At 36.4% G+C, this 19805-nt stretch overlaps 1 long non-coding RNA gene across 2 annotated transcripts in view; it reads right to left on the bottom strand.

The window, feature by feature from the left end:
• Nucleotides 1-19805, bottom strand: part of LOC140712976 (uncharacterized) — a 110405-nt gene that overhangs the window by 46985 nt on the left and 43615 nt on the right. For both annotated transcript variants that reach the window (XR_012094860.1, XR_012094859.1), the window contains exon 2: nucleotides 6192-6237. This is a non-coding gene — a long non-coding RNA (uncharacterized lncRNA). The remainder of the gene's footprint in view (nucleotides 1-6191; nucleotides 6238-19805) is intronic.

Raw genomic sequence — 19805 nt, 5'->3', positions numbered from 1 at the left:
GGGAGGAAAGCCTGGTAGGAATGCATCCAAGAGAGGATGGGAAGAGCAGAATTGGAGGCACCATGGATAGGTAAGCTTTTATAGAAGTTTTGTAGTAAAGAAAGGCAGAGATGTGTTATGGTAGCTGGGGTAAATGAGGGTTTTGTTTGACCTTCTAGCATTTTTGTATGCTGGTATGAATGATTGAGCAGAGAGGGAACTGAAATGCAGGAGAGAGAGGGAACAATTGTTGAAGCAGTGTTGTTATTGAGTTGGCGAGATGGATGAGATCTACTGCACAAGTGAAGGGTGTGGCCTCAGCTCAGACACCAACAGGTCATTCACAGCCCCAGACTGCTAAGAACAAGGCACATATACCAATATATCAGTAGATGTGGTAGCTGGTGCATGTCAATGCCTATTCTGATTGCTTCTGTTTTCTCAGTGAAAAAGGAAGCAGTGTTATCATCTGAAAGAGAACACAGGGTGGATGCATGGGATATTTTTTCTTTCTTTCTTTCTTTTTTTTTTTTTTAGGAGACAATGTCTTGCTCTGTTAGTCAAGTTGGAGAGCAGTGGCCCAATCAGTGCACTGCAGCCTCGGACTCCTCAGCTCAAGCGATCCTCTTGTCCTCAGCCTCCCGAGTAGCTTGGACTACAGATATGCACCACTATACTTGACTAATTTTTAAATTTTTTGTGGAGACAGGGTTTTGCTATGTTGCTCAGGCTGGTCTTGAACTCCTAGCCTCAAGTGATCCTTCCACTTCAGCCTCCTAAAGTGCTGGGATTATAGGGATGAGCTACTGTGCCAGGTCAACATAGGATATTGAGGAGAGAAAAAAGGCACAAACCAGTCGTCTTAGAAATTGAGTGAATGAACTGAAAAAAATATAGTTGAATTACCAGGAGGCTCTAACGGCCCATTTGAGATACATGATCATCAGTGTAAAACTTGATCAGTTTCTTTTTATGGAACATACTTCCCTTATTTTCCTGCCTTTTATGAAGGATTATCATATTGTCATTGCCTCTGGGAAGCACTGGATATTTCTGCCTCCATCCCCTCCTCCCATTCTTGCTTCTCAATTTCTTTCCCCTGTTCCTTCATTCCTAGGAAAGAAATTACTGGCTTTCCCTTTTGACTTTCTGGAACATCTTACACAGATCTTTATTATAACACTCTTAAATAAACTGTAATTATTTCTTTACATTTCTGCTTTTATCCTTAACCTCATTATGCATGAGTTTCTAACTGAGGTCCCTAGTACAATATCTTCATATTATAGATTTCTAGGTAAATGTTTACTGAATAAAAGAAGGAAGGAAAAACAAAAGTTCTACGTGTTATTTCTGTATATAAAGTTCTTATACATGGCCTCTTTCCGGTATTCAAAGATTAAAAATGAAATCACCCTTCACTTTGTATCTCTAGAGACTGGCTAGCAGTGATTTTTCTTTGACTTTATTTTGGAGATTCCATTTATTTGTTATTTGTTATTTTTCTTCTGGTGTCTAAATGATGGAGAATATTTCTTGGCACCACTTTAATAATACGAGTTAAAAAAAGATTTATTTTCTAACAAATGTTTCCCTTTCACATAATGGCAAATTACATAAAACATTTCTAGGTCAATCAAGGCAACTGAGAAATTTTGATTTTGACCACAGCTGAGGCAATTTGCTGTGGGGATGGCTGGAGGCACACAGAGGTTCCTGAAGCCAGTTGGTGGGGGCTGTAATTGATTTCAGATGTGCCTGAATAATGCTGAAGATAAATGTCCCAGAGGTAGATTATTGGAGAGCATTTTGGCTGTTTCTAATAAAATTTTCTTTAAAATTCCAAGTTTTTTTTCTACAGATGCATATAATAGTTCTATCGTGATCTAATGGGCCTGAGTGGAAGCTACATGTTTGTTTGTGATTTCCCATTTCCCCCTAATTATGAAGGGAATATGTAGTCTTAGTAGAACAATACAGATGACTATAAAAACCCAAACAAAAAGAGTCACTGGATATTTACATACATATATTTATCTAGTTGAAATCATACAGAATGTAATTTTGTATATTAATTTTTATGTGATATCTTGAACTTTTTCTCTCAACAAGATTACAAATTTTCAAGATATGATTTCAATAGTTTTATAATATTATATAGCAGTGTTTTTTTTTTTTTTTTTTTTCAGTTTCCCATGTTGTCTTGAGGATTTATAGAGATGAGAGTCTTGGGGGCTACCAAGGGCTTTGGGGAAGCAGGAATTGGGAGCACGGTGATTGAGCCAACAGTCTCCAGGATCCCCTTGGATTTTTCAGAGTTCACGTCTGACTAATTTTTATATTGGGCTTCTGCACAAAATTCCCCCTGAAGAAGAATTCCCAAACATGTTAAAATTTGAAATCAATATTGGTGAGTTATAATTTCACATTTGTTGCACATCTAGTGTTTCTATAGTTTAGTGTCATGGGGCACTTTGTACACACACACACACACTCACACACTCTTATTTCTTCAGGATATATAAGTAGATATAGAATTACTGGGTCAAGTAATAGATACTGTTAAATTGTGCTAAATATTGTCTGGAGAGTGGTTATGCAACTTCAACTTCAGCGGCGTAATAAAAGGACTCATCTCATAACACACAAATCACCTTTCCTTGGTTGTATTTTCTGTTTTGAAAAGTAACATATCACTGCTATTTTAATAAGCAATTGCTTTATAATGGTGAGGCTAAATTTTATTTACATGTTTATTAGTAATATTTTCTTGCCTGAATTTACTTGCTCATATTTTTTGCTAACATTTCCATTGGAGCATTAGTATCTAAATCTCTAAGGGTTTACTTGTATGCAAGATTTAAAGATTTAAACTGCAAGGGTCTACTTATATGCAAATCTTTTTCAACAAATACACAGATCAAAAATATAGTACTCACAGATGCGAAACCTGAGTATGGAGTGCTGACTTTTCATACATACAGGTTCCACAAGGCTGACTGTGGGACTTGAGTATGCATGGGTTTGGGTATGGGGGAGTCCTGGAACCAATCCCCCCCACATATACCAGGGATGACCATATAACTGTGCTTTGTATATTAAAGGTATTAACCTTTTGTCTTATTTGTGGCTATTTTTCTAGTTTGTCACTGAAGTGTAAATGATATTTTTATATCATTTAACATATTTTATGGAATGATTTGTCGATCATCTGCTTTATGACTCCTAGGACTTTTAGAAAATCTCTTTCCATTCACCTATAATTTATAGGTTCATTAAAAAATATTAATATTAATTCACGAGGATTTATTTGGGACTAAGATGTGTTTTATTTGTAATTTATAATAGCTTTTATGTTGCTGTTTGAATGATCCATACCAATTTCATTGAATTATTAATGTATGGGAATGTCATTAACTTTATATACTGACCTGTTATCCAACTATCTAAACTGTATTGTTTTCTCTGACCATTTATTTGAAGAGTTTCTTGGAGTTTGTAGATGGAAAAAAAAAACTATCAGAAAATAATTATTGTTTTGTTTCTTTCTCTACAACCTGTATGCCACTTATCTTTTCTTATTTCCTTACCCCTCTGGCTGGGGTAAGTACAATGTTGAATAGAAGTACTGATTGTGGGTGTCTTTATCACGTTCCTATCTTCAAAGGGAATGATCTAACTTCTTGCCATTTTGGGTGATTGTTGCAAGCTTTCATTAGATTCTGCTTATCAAGTTAAGAAAGTTCATTTTAATTTTTATTTGCTAAGAGTTCTTTAAAATTGTGAATTATTTTTGAATAATAAAAAATAAAATTTCCCCATCCATTGAAATATTCATTTGTTTTCTTTTGCTAAAGTAATTGAATTATGCTAATTAGGTTTTCTGATGTGAACCCATCTGAAATTGGACTCAATGCATTATTTATTTTATACATTGCTGGTTCAATTTAATAGTAATTGATGTAGGTACTTTTAAATTTATGTTTTAAAATAAATGTGGCTTATTCTCCTTTCTCCTTCTCACAGTACTTGGGTATGTTTTTGGAATCAAGGTTATAAAAACATCATAAAACAAGTTGGGGGCTGGGAGATGTGACTCACACCCATAATCCCAGCACTTTGGGAGGCTGAGGCAGAAGGACCGCTTGAAGGCAGAAGTTTGAGGCTGCAGTGAACTGTGATAGTGCCACTACACTCCAGCCTGGGTAACAGAGCGAGACACTGTCCAAAAAACAAAAACAAAAACAAAAAAAACCCATCTGGAAACCTCCAGCCATAGTTGAGCTGCTGTAGTCAACACAATGTAAGGTAGAAATAAACTGTTTATTCTGAGCCCTACCCAAAATTTGGAATCATGAGAAGCAGTAAATAATTGTTTTGTATTAAATTCTAATGTGTGCTTGGGTCTGTTTCTGTCTCATCACTTAGTGTGATTGTATCATCTGTCTTCTCTGTTTATGTCTCATATTGTTCTTAATATTGTTTCATTATATTTTAGAATCTGGTAATGCAATTCCCCGTGCTTATTCTTGTTGTTCAAAATATTATAGCAGGAGTCTCTGAGCCTACTCTGGCTCAGGAGACTGCCTGATAAAAAAGAAAATAAAAACTAATACTGTAGCTATTACTGTCTGTTTTGCCTTCAGGTGAAATTGAGAATGGTTTTGTCAGTTTCCTAAACCCTTTGGAATTTTTATTAGAATTGCATTAAATTTGTAGATTATTTTGCGAAGAATATTTGCAAGATTTTCTTTACAACCTGAATTGACAGGTCTTTTCAATATCTTCAAATATTGTTACATTCCTAATCTTTGTAGTCATTACATATTTCATGCAATCATGCATTTATTCATTCATTACTAATCCAGAGGGCACAATTCTTTTTTTCTTTTTTCTTTTTTTTTGTGAGATGGAGTCTTGCTCTGTTGCCCAGGCTGGAGTACAGTGGCACAATATCAGCTCACTGCAACCTCCACCTCCCAGGTTCAAGCAATTCTCCTGCCTCAGACTTCTGAGTAGCTGGGCTACAGGTATGCACCACCACGCCCGGCTAATTTTTGTATTTTTAGTAGACACAGGGTTTCATCATGTTGGCCAGGCTGGTTTTAAACTCCTGACCTGAAGTGTTTCACTCACCTCGGCCTCCCAAAGTGCTGGGATTGCAGGTGGGAGCCACCATGCCCGGCTGCAATTCTTATTAAGCTCAAATTTGTAGACTACTGCTATTTAGTGTACAAGATTTTACAGAATGTGCTTTATATATTAATCCTGTCATCTGGTAGTAGTTAATCTCTACTTTTATTTCTCAATTTCATACATCTTTTCTTTTTTAATTTTATTGTGGTACCTGGAATGATACTGTGTCAGTAATGGCTGAGCCTACTGCCCTCTTCCCTGGTCATTGAATGACCAATCTGAGGCTTCTCTGAGAAGGGTAAGACTTTGGGCAAAGCAACTCTAGGCAGCTGAGGCTGACCCTGAAGAAGCTGTCAGTTGGAGGCTCACCAATGACTACATTCCCCTTAGCTGGGCAGCGCAAGTCCTTTCTTGAAAGGTGACCTGGGCCATGCATTACTGTGTTATCCACAGCCTGTTTCTGAGAAACTTGGGAAAGTCACATCCCTGGCCCTGTCATGTGGGATGGATGAGGTGGTTCTCTGTAATATCTGCCCCTTCTCATTGTTCCAAACACTGCATTTTTCTCAACCACAGCTTTTCCTCTTTCCCCTGAGGGGTGTTTATTTAAATTGCTTTAAAGTCACTGGAGTAGCTTGACTTACAGCTTTGATGTAAAGTGTGCCTGCAAGACCCTCAGCATGTAGCTGTTCACACATAAGCAAGACACAGCTGTGACAGGGCAAGAGTCCTCACTGCTGGCCCTGGAAGGAAATCCCAATTAAATTGCATTCATGGTTTTATATTTAATGAAACCGCTTGGTGTGCCGCTGCCATTGTTTCATTTTTCTATGGTGTTTTTAGTGGTTTGCAGTATTGCATGCAGTTCCCAACCTCTAAGTTTTCTGTAGGTAAATAAACCTGAAATTGTATTAATGCATTGTTGGCTGCCATTTCCATTTGTCTACACCCAGCAGCCGTCTCTGCTGTTTTCAATGAACTTTTTGTCCTTGAAGCAGATTAATCAAACTCAGCTGGTGTCACCATTTTAAAAAACCCACAAGAAAAACAAAATTATTTTTCTCTTTTTACATTACCTGTTTCTCCAATCGTCTCAATTAAGTTCTCCTTGGGACCATCAGTCTAGTGAAAGACAAATGCAGAAATGGATATGAATAGCAGAACTGCAAATAGGTTTTTATGAAAAGAAATTATATAATTAAGGTGATAGGCTTTGAATTTTCAAAGAAATATAAAAACTATTTACAATCAGATACTCTCAGCAACTAATTTGGAGCAGTAATCTGAGGTCAAGATGTTTTAAACACTCCTAGGTATGGCAACTGTTTATTTTAACAATGCTTACTTAAAGTTGGTGCTACCAAATTTGCTTTTAAAACTCAGTATGTCATATATCCTTTCCCAGTATTCCATTAGAATTTTAATGGTATAGAAAACTAACTAGATAAGGACCCTAAAACCAAATAAAACTAAATTAATAAATATCATGCAAACTATGGATAATAGGAGAGCATGTTTCAGAGAAGAGAACTAACTAACTTCTACCAGATGCAATGACACAGAGGCTGGATTGAAACTAAAAGATTATAACCTATACAGACTTCCTTACTAATACCACTGAGCACCGCAAGCTGGAAAATAAAGCAGAGAGAGATTTCGATTTTCCACTATCTGGTCTTCACAAAACAAAAGATTTATTGGCCAGAAAAAGGTCAGTTTCCCTCCTGACCTCATATGTGAATTCTTTTGTAAGAGTGTCAAATATGCTTTCCTCCCTCTTAAACTGTTATTCCCCATGAGATATTCAGATTTATTTATTTATTTATTTCTTCTTCTTCTTCTTCTTCTTCTTCTTCTTCTTCTTCTTCTTCTTCTTCTTCTTCTTCTTCTTCTTCTTCTTCTTCTTCTTCTTCTTCTTCTTCTTCTTCTTCTTCTTCTTTTTAATGAGACAGAGTCTTGCTCTGTCACCCAGGCTGGAGTGCAGTGGCGCAATGTCAGCTCACTGCAGTCTCCACCTCCTGGGTTCAAGTGATTCTCCTGCCTCAGCCTCTCAAGTAGCTGGAACTACAGTCTCCCACCACCACATCTGGCTAATTTTTTATATTTTCACTAGAGATGGGGTTTCGGCATGTTGGCCAGGCTGTTCTCGAACTCCTGACTTCAGGTGATCTGCCTGCCTTGGCCTCCCAAAGTGCTGGGATTACAGGCATGAGCAAGCACGCCTGGCTGAGATACTCAGATGTCTTCTTCCTCCTCCTTCCTCCTTCCTCTTCCCTCTTCCCTCCTCCTCCTCCTTCCTCCTCCTCCTTCCTCCTCTTCCTTCCTCCTCTGCCTCCTCCTGTCTCCTCTTCCTCCTACTACTGCAGTTGCATAGCTTAAAGGAGTGGAGTACAGTGATGGGTTATTTCCCAAGATGTGTGTTTGCTCCAGGTGAAGAAGTTACATGTCAGGAAAGAAAACGAACATGGAGGGTACAGGAAAGGCTTCTATGGGAGTATATCTGAACAAAATAAATCTTTAGACTGCACCAATTTTCTATTGCAGTCTGAGGCCTCAAGTTACACTAAAAGTCTCTGTACATTAGTATTTCTGAGATAGAGATATGGTCAGGATGGAAATGAATGGAAGAAGAGTGAAAATAAGCTATATATTCTGATTGTAGGCAAAAATAAAGTCTGCATGAACATCTTGTTTAAGCCTGAGAAAACAGAATAATATGAGGTTCATGAAATATTCTTAAATGTGCATTAATACATTATAACACAAACATTTTTAATGTTATCATTTACTTTAAATATATTTTAATTATTACACAGAATGGACAGATTTTTTTAGTTATTCCCCTGTTGTCAGATATTTAAATCATTTTTCACTAACAGAAGATATAATAACCAATAATAAAAACTGTAAAATTTATAATTTTTGGTTAAAAATTCTATAATTTAAATTTTGTTAGAAAATAGTCTTAGAGACTGGGCATGGTGGCTTATGCCTGTAATTCCAGCACTTTGGGAGGCCAAGGTGGATGGATAGCTGAGCCCAGGAGTTTGAGACCAGCCTGGGCAACATGGTGAAACCCTGTCTCTACAAAGAATACAAAAATTAGCTGGGCATCGGTGCGTGCACCTGTGGTCCCAGCTACTCAGGAGGCTGAGGTGGGATGGTCACTTGAACCCAGGAAGTTCAGGCTGCAGTGAGCTGAGATTGTGCCACTGTACTCTAGCCTGGGTGACGGAGTGAGACCCTGTCTCTAGGTAAGTAAATAAGAAAATAGTCTTAACATGGAAATTATTGGTAAATAACTATCAGTTTTTAAGGAATCTTGCTACATACTATCAAGTTTCTTCCTAAAATACTATTGCACTTTTGGCCACCATCCCTTTTGGATGAGGAGTGCTCATTCTGATGGACAGTTGCCAGTAGAGGGCCTTTTGTGTTTGTTTTCCTTTAATAAAATAGCTGAAAATTTACATATTATCATTGTCATGATAATTTATCATAATTTGTTATAATTTATAAATTATGATAATTTGTATATATCTATTTAATATACTGATGCATTATATATTGATATATCTATATATTGTATAAATATATATACATATAATTATATACCATCGATGTGATATACAATTATATATGATATATGTGCTATATATAATGATATGTATGTGATATATATCATGATATATAATTATATGTATAATTATATATTTATAATTATGTAAATATTCAAATATAAATTTATATATTTGTAAAAATTTATGTTTATAGATTTTATATATTATAAATATAAATATTATATATCATATATATGATTATATAAAAATATATTGACATATACATACTGATATATAGATATATATGACATATATTAGTATATCATATATATCAATATGTCATATATATCATATATTGACATATATATCAATATATAAAACCTTGAAAACCATAGCATCTTCAGTATGCATTTTTTGAAGGCCTATTTTTATTATTTAAATATTTATGATCTAATGTTAATAATGCAGTATTTTTTTTCTTTTATTTTGAGACAAGGTCTCACTCTGTTGTCTAGGCTGGAGTGTGGTGGTGTGATCGCAGCTCACTGGAGCCTTGACTTTCTGGACTCAAGTGAACCTCCCATTTCAGCCTCCTGACTAGCTGGAACTACAGGCATGCATCACCATGCCCAGTTAACTTTTGTATCTTTTGTAGAGACAGAGTTTTACCATGTTGACCAGGCTGGTCTTGAACTAGACTCAAGGGATCTTCTCATCTCAACCTCCCAAAGTGCTGGGATTACATGTGTGAGCCACTGTGCCTGATTGTATGTAGTAATATTTTGAGGTAGCTACTACTTTTTGTTTTTCTCTATGTGTAAGTATTTTAAATGTTAAATTAAGAAAAATTTAGGATAAGAACTATATTTTGTTTTGCTAATAAGCATAAAAGCAGAGACTTAGAGAAGCAGAGCCTAGGATTCGAATCAAGTATATATGACTCCAAACCCCAGACTCTTCTTCATTAGAGCACAGTGCTTTAACAAGTTGACATCAGTGAGTCCTTTTCAGAGTCATTAAACTCTGTTTAGTGCTCAGCATTTTGTATATTTTGGCTTGTTTTCTTTTAAATACCATATGGCTTTTTAAGAATGGAGATATAATCTTACAAGTAATCACTATCCTAAGAAAACTAATAAATTTTGCTGAGTCGATAGTAAAAGTAACTGATAGTAAAAGTGACAATAATTGGAAACATTTGTAAGATATTTCACATTTCGCAAACTGTTTTTCACATGTCCCCGTTTGCAACATATTGTGAAACAAAAATACAGTTTACAAAACAACATGTATCGCTGATGCTAATCTTATTAGCTAAGTTTTCTAAAATTCATACAATGGTGAGGTTATAGGTAATTTTTAATTTTTTAAATTTTTCTTTATTTAAAAACTAAAGATTTTTGTATTCTTTTAATAATCATTACATTTAATCTTTTATATATTTTTAAAGCAATCTAAAAAGATTGAAGGTAAACACCAGACTTGCAATTTTAAAAAAGTTAAATATATTTTTTTGTATAGAACTTCTGTGATTTTATCAGGAACACATTAGATGCCTGTAGTTGAATGGCCAAACTTTATGGCATTCAATTCTCATAGCAATCTGAAGTAGATATGATAGAATTTTTTTTTTTTTTTTTTTTTTACAGGTGAAGAAACTACAACTTAGAGATGTTTGAATGATTTTTCCCCAACCCAGACAATTAATAATTTATGAAGCCAGAACTAGAAGAAACATTTTCTAAATATGAACAAGCAGCTGTAGACTCTTAACCCAATTATTATTCCATATTGAGGGCCAAACATAACTCAAAAAAGCAGCTATGGTCCCCTGCAACCAGGAAAATGAGGAGAAAATGCCCTGGAGAAAATGAAGTCAGAACTTGGAAAATCAAGTGGTGATGGGAACCCCCTAGGTTACTATCTGCTGATGGGTGTGCCTGTTCACAATGGAGCCAGAGGTGTCAGGACACCCTGAAAATCCAGGGGTGTGGTACCCATGGAAAGAACAACTCTAGCTGGCCTCTGGCCTCCCACGCTGCAGGGCCAATTCTTGCTGGGTGTGCTCCATATTACCCCAAAAGGCAACAGCAACAACTGTGCTAGTATGTCAGCCTTGGAGTCAGGCTTTCTCCTGACTCACATAAACATGGCCCAAATGTGCAGCTCTAGAGCCAAGTCTCTGTTCCCTACTCAAAAATTCTGGATAAACTGGTTAGTTCTTGCAAATCCAGTTGCTTAAAATGACTTACCTTGCTTTACATATGTTCATTACTCTCTTGTGTCTAGGTGACAGCTCTCCTATGAAGCAGTCATTCTAGAGCACTTGTTAAAAACTCCTGTTCTAGAGTGGCACTAGGGGGAGTCAGGCTGGTTCCTGGGCTTGCTAAGGTTCTGCTGTGATGTGTTGGACAACCAGACGGACCTAGGTCTCATCTTCACTAATATCCAGAGAAGATCTTCACAATCAGAAAATAAATCCAAATACCCCAAGTGATGTAGGTTGAGATGTACCAGTGTGGGATCTGGAATGTGAACTAGGGAAGTATTAAATTCTAAGTCAGTGCTGGTAGTGGGTATGGAGACGTTAAGCTTCCTTGTGAAATACTGGATTCTGGGGATGAGAAGGGGAGCAGATAGAACCTAGGAAATTTTGGTTGAAATATTAAGATGGTCACAAGACAGAGTTAGAATTACAAAACAAGAGAGGCAGAAGGAAGTGAAAAACTGAGTGGTATTTAGTAAGTAAATGGTATCTAGTGTCTTGTTAAGGGGTGACAGAAAAATGTGAGTCCACTTATAGTGTTTAATTTTTGCTTTGATTTTAGGCCATTTAGCATCCATTCTAGTTTCTTTTGGTAATAGCATCTGAATTTCCATTTGGAAATGATTTTTCTCCATTGTATACAGTCTAATGGGCAAGGAAGACCAGTTGGAAATTATCTGCATATTAGATTATGAGCAGAATGGTGAAAGTCTGTTAATTATTGGAGTTCTTTCATGACTGCATCAGTCCCTGGGGCAATGCTACACTTCCTGCTACTACGCTCTCTGGAGCAGTCTAGTTTCTGTATGTTCTGTGCCTCGTTCAATCCTCTGAATCCTGTGAGCTTCCCTATATCCTTCCCATAAATTCCTCATTTGCTTAAGTTAGTCAGTTTCTGATCACAACCAAAGAATCTTCACTAATACTCTCATACTCTAGGCAAAGTAATTGAAGTTGAACCTTGTGATGTTCACAGTGTTAGCAGTATACCGACACAACATAGCCTGTTCTGTTTTTGAGAGAATGAAACTGTAACGCCAAATATTTAAAATGATCAGGAGTGGAGGAGGTCACTGGAGGCTGATATAGCAATGTAATATAGTTACTTCCTAATTTATTCAGCATTCAGCCTAAGGATATGAGTTGATTTCTTTTTCCCTCCAGCATTTTATTATCCAAAATTTCAAACATATGGCTAAGTTGAACAAATACTATGATGAACATCCCTATGCCCGTTATTTACTTTCTATTATTAACATTTTACTATGCTTGCATTGTCACATATGTATCCATCGAATAGTCTTTCTATCCACCTAGCAGTCTTACTAGCCATCCTCTTTTTGTTTATGCAATTCAAGGAAAATTGCAGACCTTAATATGCTAACGTTACTATTCTGTATCATGAGTATCATCAAGAGTTAAATGTACATACAAAGAAATGCACGAATCTTCATGTTAATTTCCTCAGTTTTAACAAATGCATCCATTGGTGTAGCCCAAACTCCTATTAAGATATAGAACATGGCCGGGCGCGGTGGCTCACACCTGTAACCCCAACACTTTGGGAGGCTGAGGTGGATGGATCACGAGGTCGGGAGATGGAGACTATCCTGGCTAACATGGTGAAACCCTGTCTCTACTAAAAATATAAAAAATTAGCTGAGCATGGTGGCCCACGCCTGTAGTCCCAGCTACCCGGGAGGCTGAAGCAGGAGAATCACTTGAACCCGGGAGGCGGAGATTGCAGTGAACTGAGATTGCGCCACTACACTCCAGCCTGGGCAACAGAGCAAGATTCTGCCTCTAAATAAATAAATAAATTAGTTAATTGAAAATAAAATAAAATAAAAATAATAAGATATAGAACATGACTTGCCCAGAAAGTTTCTTTTACTCTTTCCTAGACAATTTTTCTTCCTCCCCCAAAGTTAACCACTGTGAATTTTTTCCCAGAGAGCTTACTTCCCATAATGGGGTAACAAGTGAGCCAACACGACAGCTGCCTGGGCCTCCAGTCATGGGGGTGCTGAAGCATTATTGGGATTGTAACTGATGGACAAAATCTTAGCACTACTCTCAGAGAGAGTTCTGTAGGTGGTTGGAGGGTGTTTGCTTAGATAAGCACTCTGGATGGGAGGAACTGGCTTCTAGGAAGCATGCTTGAGTCATAGTTAATGGGTCTCTGGTCCAGGGACAGTGCAGAAGAGGCTAAAAACTGTGACCCTGGTCCTCCTGGTGCAGCAGCACTCAGCCTTGTTTTTAAGTAAAGGTCACACATAGACCTATTAATATCTATTTGAAGGGACACAAGTGATTAGGCTACCTGTAGTATCAAATTACTGGCCTATAAAAGTCCCCAGATGTCTCTGGGCATGAAGTGAAATCAAAACGTGTGCTGAATAAATGTGTGGCAATTTTGTTCATGTCACTTTAATTACTAACAGGGAGACAACACACCAGGTCTTATCTATTTGCTACAGAAGGCTTAACTGAGAAGACTGGAAACTTAGCAAGAAAGCGTGGAGTTATAAATTCACAGATGGTAGACTGAGGACATTGGAAAGGGATGGGCTGGAATCTGGGGAAGACAGAATATCCTCCCCTTTCTCTGTTCCTCTTTTCCTAGGAAAGGTCCAGGAGGGTCTGTGGTTATCATGAATTGGTGAAATTTCAGATTCTGATGTTTTCTGTCTCTTTCTTTGCTACTATTTTCTGCCACAGGTCACAAGGTGGCCAGACCACTTCACATAATTCTATTTTAAGCTTGCCCCCTGCAGACAGGCAGGCTCCTTAGTTTTTTCAAAGGGTGATCTTTACCTGGAAATAAAAATGTATGCAGTTGCTCAGTATTACAGCACTGCCCTTTTTCTTCTGGAGGTTTATCACTCATGTATCCCACAATACTATTCTCTTTTTGGTATTCTTCCTCAAAAATGTTCACATGGCTGAATCAACATGATACATAGGTCTCGGGATTCTGAGCTCTTTAGAAGCACCTGCTGGGAGGGCTGAAAATGGGACTCTGTGGCTACCTGGCTGCCACATATCCCTAATTACCTTGAGGATTTTAGTTTATGGCCCAAAAAACCATGGATGCAAACAGACTTCATCTATATTTTCACACATAATTTTTCTTATAAAAGTAACTTCACCCTACCAAAAAAAGTAGGAAAAAAATCCGTAACCCGTCACCATAACAACTGTCATTAGCATTTTATGTTAGCTCTCCATATGTTTTATAAATGTGACATATGCTCATTACCTCTGTATATTTTACATTGTTTTTACATCTATTCAATCAAGAGTTTTCCCAGGTTGCATCTTTAAAATCATGGTTTTCTAAGAGTTCTGAAATATGTCGCTGAGCTAAGGTGATGGGATGTTTAACTATTTCCTACTCCTGTGCATTTTAGGTTATCTGCATTTTCTGCTGGTATAAATTGCGCTGTGATGGACACTTTTTTCACATAATATTTCCATGTGTTGACACTTATGTACAAGTATGAAAGGCAACTACTACTAGGGGCTATTACCATTTGCTAAGGAAGATGGAAGCCCTACCCTCAACATACATAAGCATAATAGTGAAGAGTGTATAATAAAGAACAATTAATGAGGTTAAGTAATAAAGAATAGATAGCGAAGATAGAGTGTCCCACTGGTGCAGTGGTGGACTCCTCTCCATTCTACCAGGAACTCTGAGCCATGGGAGCCTGTTTTGCAGAGAATATACTATTGTCCTCATGCTTTTTAATATTGTAAATTATTAAATACTTTTAACGGCTTAGAACATTATTGGCCATTTTGCACTCGTGTTGCTGCCTGTTTTACTCATCTCTTCAAGTTTTTATGTGATTCCAAAACTTTTATGCTGTGTTAATGGTTTAAATAACATGTTTTTTTCCTTATCGCTATTAATCAGTGTTATTCCTATGAATACATTTTTATTCCAAAGTTTTAAGGCATTTTTCTTAACCCATATTTACTTTTTTCATGCTTTCCTCTATATTTTTTGTTATTTTAAAATGTTTCCATTAAGTAGAATTAGAAGAGTTAGTTACACAAATATTTTGTGGCTCTCTGTATATATTACTATATAAAAAGTTGCCACATTTGTTATACCTTCATCTGTATTTAGCTTTTTCAAAAAAGTTATTAATGCATTTAGAAATAAAACTTGAAAACAGTAATCATAGACGGTGCAGCAGGAAGACACAAAAGCATCTGGAAAAGTAGATTCTGTCTCCTTGACTGCCTGTTACAAGAATTTATTGGTTTGTAATCCAGAGGTTCCTGGCTTCTACAGTTGTCAGAAGTGGCGCTTCCCTTCAATTATAAATGAAAGGATCCGTGCCCTCATTATGTTTGACCGCAGTCCCAAGGTCTCTGAGACTCCCTGGAGAATATGCCCATGTCACTACATCAGTCCTGGTTTGTACTGTGTGCTTTGGCCAGCAGCCCCATTCTGGCCTGCATCTCTGATCTCTGGATAATAATGTATTATTTCTTCACTGGCTTCCTTAGGCCATGATTACTCTCCCTATACAATTTCATTCCAAATATGAACATAGGCCTATCAGTTAATACCCAGAGCTCAGCTAAGATCAGGTTATAACAATTAAGCAAACTCTACTAAATACCAGAGAACAAAAGGAGATTCGCCATATAAAAGAAAATCCTGGATATTAAATATGAACATTTCCAGAGTTCACCAGCCAAAACCGATTCCTCATTCCTAGGATCCTCCAGAGAATCTATCTTTTTACTCCCTGCTTGCAAGTTGCAGGAACTGGTTCACATCTCCAAATTAGTGTGTCTTTGACCTTGTGCCCTGCAAGGGAGTCCAGGCCCCTCTATTCTTCCAGGACCCAGCCAAGGGAAAAATCCATTGTCCCCTCGCTAACTTTTAGCCCAATATCCTAACTTGAAAACAAATAAACATCCTGCAATGTCTGTTTCTATAAAAAGAAGAAAACAAACAAATATGTAGGTAAGCATCATTATCTATAACAAAGCCTCTGTAAATTTGGAAGAGCAGACACTAAAAGACATAAAAAGATTGATTATTAAAAACATATTAAACGAAATACTTATCCTAAGGAAATCCTAAAAAATATGACATTTCTTGATTCAAAGTACTATTTTGAGTCAAGTATTAATTCAAAATTGAAATGTAACTACTAAAAGTGAAAATAAGAATAATATGTGATCAAATATAACAAAGTATAAGTCATACATTGTGGTTGTTTAACCAGAAAACTCTAAAGAATAAATCAAAAAATTATCAGAATTAATAAAATAGTTAAGTAAAAGGCCTGAATTAAGGAAAACCTGTGCAGAATTAAGTGGTTTTTAATTATTTACCATTGTAGATAATCAGGCATAAGGAGGAAATGGAAGTTTACAAAAATAAAATGATAAATCTGGGAATCCAATGAATAAAGTTATCAAATATACTAAGTTATTTAAAAATTAACATAAAGGTAGAATCCTATTATTTATGCATTTATCCTTTAATTCCACAATTATCTTTGCCATGTCTATGTTGCAGAGACATTTACCACTGAGAATATATCTGAACAAGACAGACACAGTCCCTGCCTTTAAAATTCCCACCTATGTGAGGAGGGATGCATGTTTTAAATTGGCATTTTAAATAATTATATGGCAAATTAAAACTGTGATTATTGCGATATATAATGTAGGGGGTTCCCTACACATATGGAAAACATGAGGTGAGAGTGGCACATTTGAGGAATGCAAAGGCAGTTATAGTGACTCAGTGTCAAGAAGAAATGGGAAAAAATGAAGTGGACGGGTAGAGAGAGGAAGGTCCTAAAAGATCTGGGGTCTTGTTGACTGTGTTAAAAATGTTGACCTTATTCTAAGAGCAATAGGAAGGCACTGAAAGTTTTTATGAGGGTTTGGAAAAATGTGAATGGCAGGAAACAATCTATACATCCAACAGCAGGGGGAAAACTTTAGAAATTATAGCCAGAGCTAGAATATTTTTCATTACTAAAAATGTTTCTTCAGAATTATTAATGATATAGATAAAATGAAGATAACTAAGATTTAATATGAAGTGTGGCATCAACTATGTTAATATATGTATATATTACATATATTTTTATAATATATAATTTGTATATAACATGTTTTCTACATGTGTATATATATATTTTCTATGTATTTATGTGTATATATGTGTGTATAAGTAAATATACATATATATACACACACATGCATAGAAAAAGTTAACAATGGTAATCTATGATTGGGGCTTTCAGTTAATCTTATTTCTTTGATATTTTTTCTGGGTTTTCCACATTTTCTATAATGAATGTGCATTAATTTGACAAGTCTAGGAAAGCACTGTAGTCTTGTGATCTATTCTAAATTGGTAGCTTATCAAACACTTTATTTCTGGGCTACAAAAAGTAAATGATTGGGTACAGTGGCTCACGCCTGTAATCCCAGCACTTTGGGAAGCAGAGGTGAGAGGATCACTTGAGCCCAGGAATTTAAAGCCAGCCTGGGCAACATAGTGAGACTCTGCCTCTATTTAAAAAAGAAAAAAATACAAAAAATAGCCAGGTATGGTGATAAGCTCCTGTAGTCCAAGCTACTTGGGAGGCTGCGGTGGGAGGATCACCTGAGTCAAAGAGGTCGAAGCTGAAGTGAGCCATGATTGTCCCACTGCAGTCCAGCCTGGGTGACAGAGCAAGATGCTGTCTCAAAAAATAATAATAATAATAAAATTAAAATAAAAATAAAGTTTCGATTAAACTTTATTCATTTACTTTTTTGTTACTGTTGTTTAACTGAGTATGGACCAATCTAACACATTTTTTTACATGATTCCCATATCTGGTAATTTGGTAACTGTTTCTTAAGAGGGAACATATATGTACAGAAAAGAGTTAGCACAACAGTTCTGAGACAGCTGTCATTAGAAAGACCTGCTCGCAAGGTAGGGCCTTGACTGATGTCTGGAAACTTGGATTTTTGCAAATTTTTCCCACCATTTGCAGAACTGGTAAGAGTGGCTTGTTATGCCTAGATGGTTTATACAACCTACGTGGTGTACACTGAACAACTACTTTTCTGCTGGAAGTCTGGAGTTTTGGAACATGCTAGGCAGAAGGTAACCACTGTGACCAGCCCCCAGTAAATATCTTGGGTGCTGAGTTTAATAAGCCTCCTTCATAGATAACATTTCACACATACTGTCACTGCTTGCTGCTGGAGGAACTAAGCACACCAGGTGTGACTCTAATGGGAGATAATTCTTGAAAGCTTGGGCATGATTTCCTCTGGGTTTAGACTTGATTTTGCTTTGATATTTTTGCTATAATAAATTGTGCCATGAGTATAGGTTTATGCTGAGTCCTGTGAGTCCTCCTAGCAAACCATTAAACCTTGGAGGTGGTCTTGGGGACCCCCTAACCCAATAGCCACCTAAATTTTCATGTCTTTGGAGCTTTTATTTCCAGAATTGCATTTTTAATTGTCTATTAATAAACGTTTAAGTGTGGCTGGGTGTGGTGGTTCACAAATATAATCCTAACATTTTGGAAGGGTGAGGCAAGAGGATTGCTTGTGTCCAGGAATTTGAGACCACCCTGGCAATAAAGCAAGGCTATATCTCTACTAAATAATAATAACAATCATAAATCATTTAAACATAAGAGTTTAAGGAAACATCCATCATTTCAATAAAAGATGGTATTTATTTATTTTTTATTTTATATTTTAAATATTGATTGGTTGAGACAGGATCTTGCTGCCGCTCAAGCTGGAGTGCAGTGGCATGATCATGGCTCATTGTAGCCTTGACCTCCTGGGCTCAAGTGATCCTCTTGCCTCAGCCTCCTGAGTAGCTGCGACTACAGGTATGCACTGCCATGCCTGGCTGAATTCTTAATTTTTGTAGAACCAGGGTCTTGCTATACTACTCAGGCTGCTCTCAAACTCCTGGCCTCAAGTAATCCTCCTGCTTTGGCCTCGAACTGTTAGGATTACAGGTGTGAGCCATTGTGCCCAGCCATATTTGTATTTGCATATAATACAGAAGTAGTAGTTAAACCTGTGCTTGTAAGTAGCTCTATTACTCACGTGATTGGGCATTGATTATTCACGATCACAGTCCCGTTGTGTTTGAAAATGAAAAATGTCTAAATAACTTTCAAATATTAGGCAGTTCATCTAAAACCAAGTAATTCCCACTTTATACTTCACCATATTTTTCTATTTTGCTTGAAGTTATTAGAATTCACCATAGTATATAGCTTTAGCTTTAATTTTCATGTGTTTTGTGTTAAAACATGTTTACTGTCAAAAGTAAGCAACATATGAAAACATGAATTACCCCACTATACAGTGACAAACACTGCTAACATTTCTGCATACATCACAGCAACCTGTCTTGTCTCCCTTTCAATTTTTTGCCTTTTATGCACATACATACAATATTTTTAACAGAATTGAAATGTGTGTATGTATTTCTGCTTTGTTTCACTTAACATTAAATTGTGAATATTTTCATGTCAGAAAATATCTTTTAGAGCAAAATCTCATTTGCCGCATAGAATTCTATCTTATGGATATTCTGTATAATTAACCAGTCTCATCTCATGATACATATAAGCAATTTCTCAGTTGTTAGTATGTCAACAATTAACATACTTGATTCAGATTTTCCAAAAATTGTATTTTAAAAGCATTCTAGAAATAATAAAATTCAAAAATTATAAAGATATCAAAGACATAAAAATACCGGAGGTTGTATTCTAAAGAAAATGTTATTGAATATTTACATAATCCTACAGAAAGAGTTTTTAGGCATGACTTCAAATAATGAC

The sequence above is a fragment of the Chlorocebus sabaeus genome, chromosome 12 (genome assembly GCF_047675955.1).
Source record: "Chlorocebus sabaeus isolate Y175 chromosome 12, mChlSab1.0.hap1, whole genome shotgun sequence".
Lineage (NCBI taxonomy): Eukaryota > Metazoa > Chordata > Mammalia > Primates > Cercopithecidae > Chlorocebus > Chlorocebus sabaeus.
Note: the sequence above shows the minus strand (reverse complement) of the source record. Positions and strands in the feature narration are given on the sequence as shown.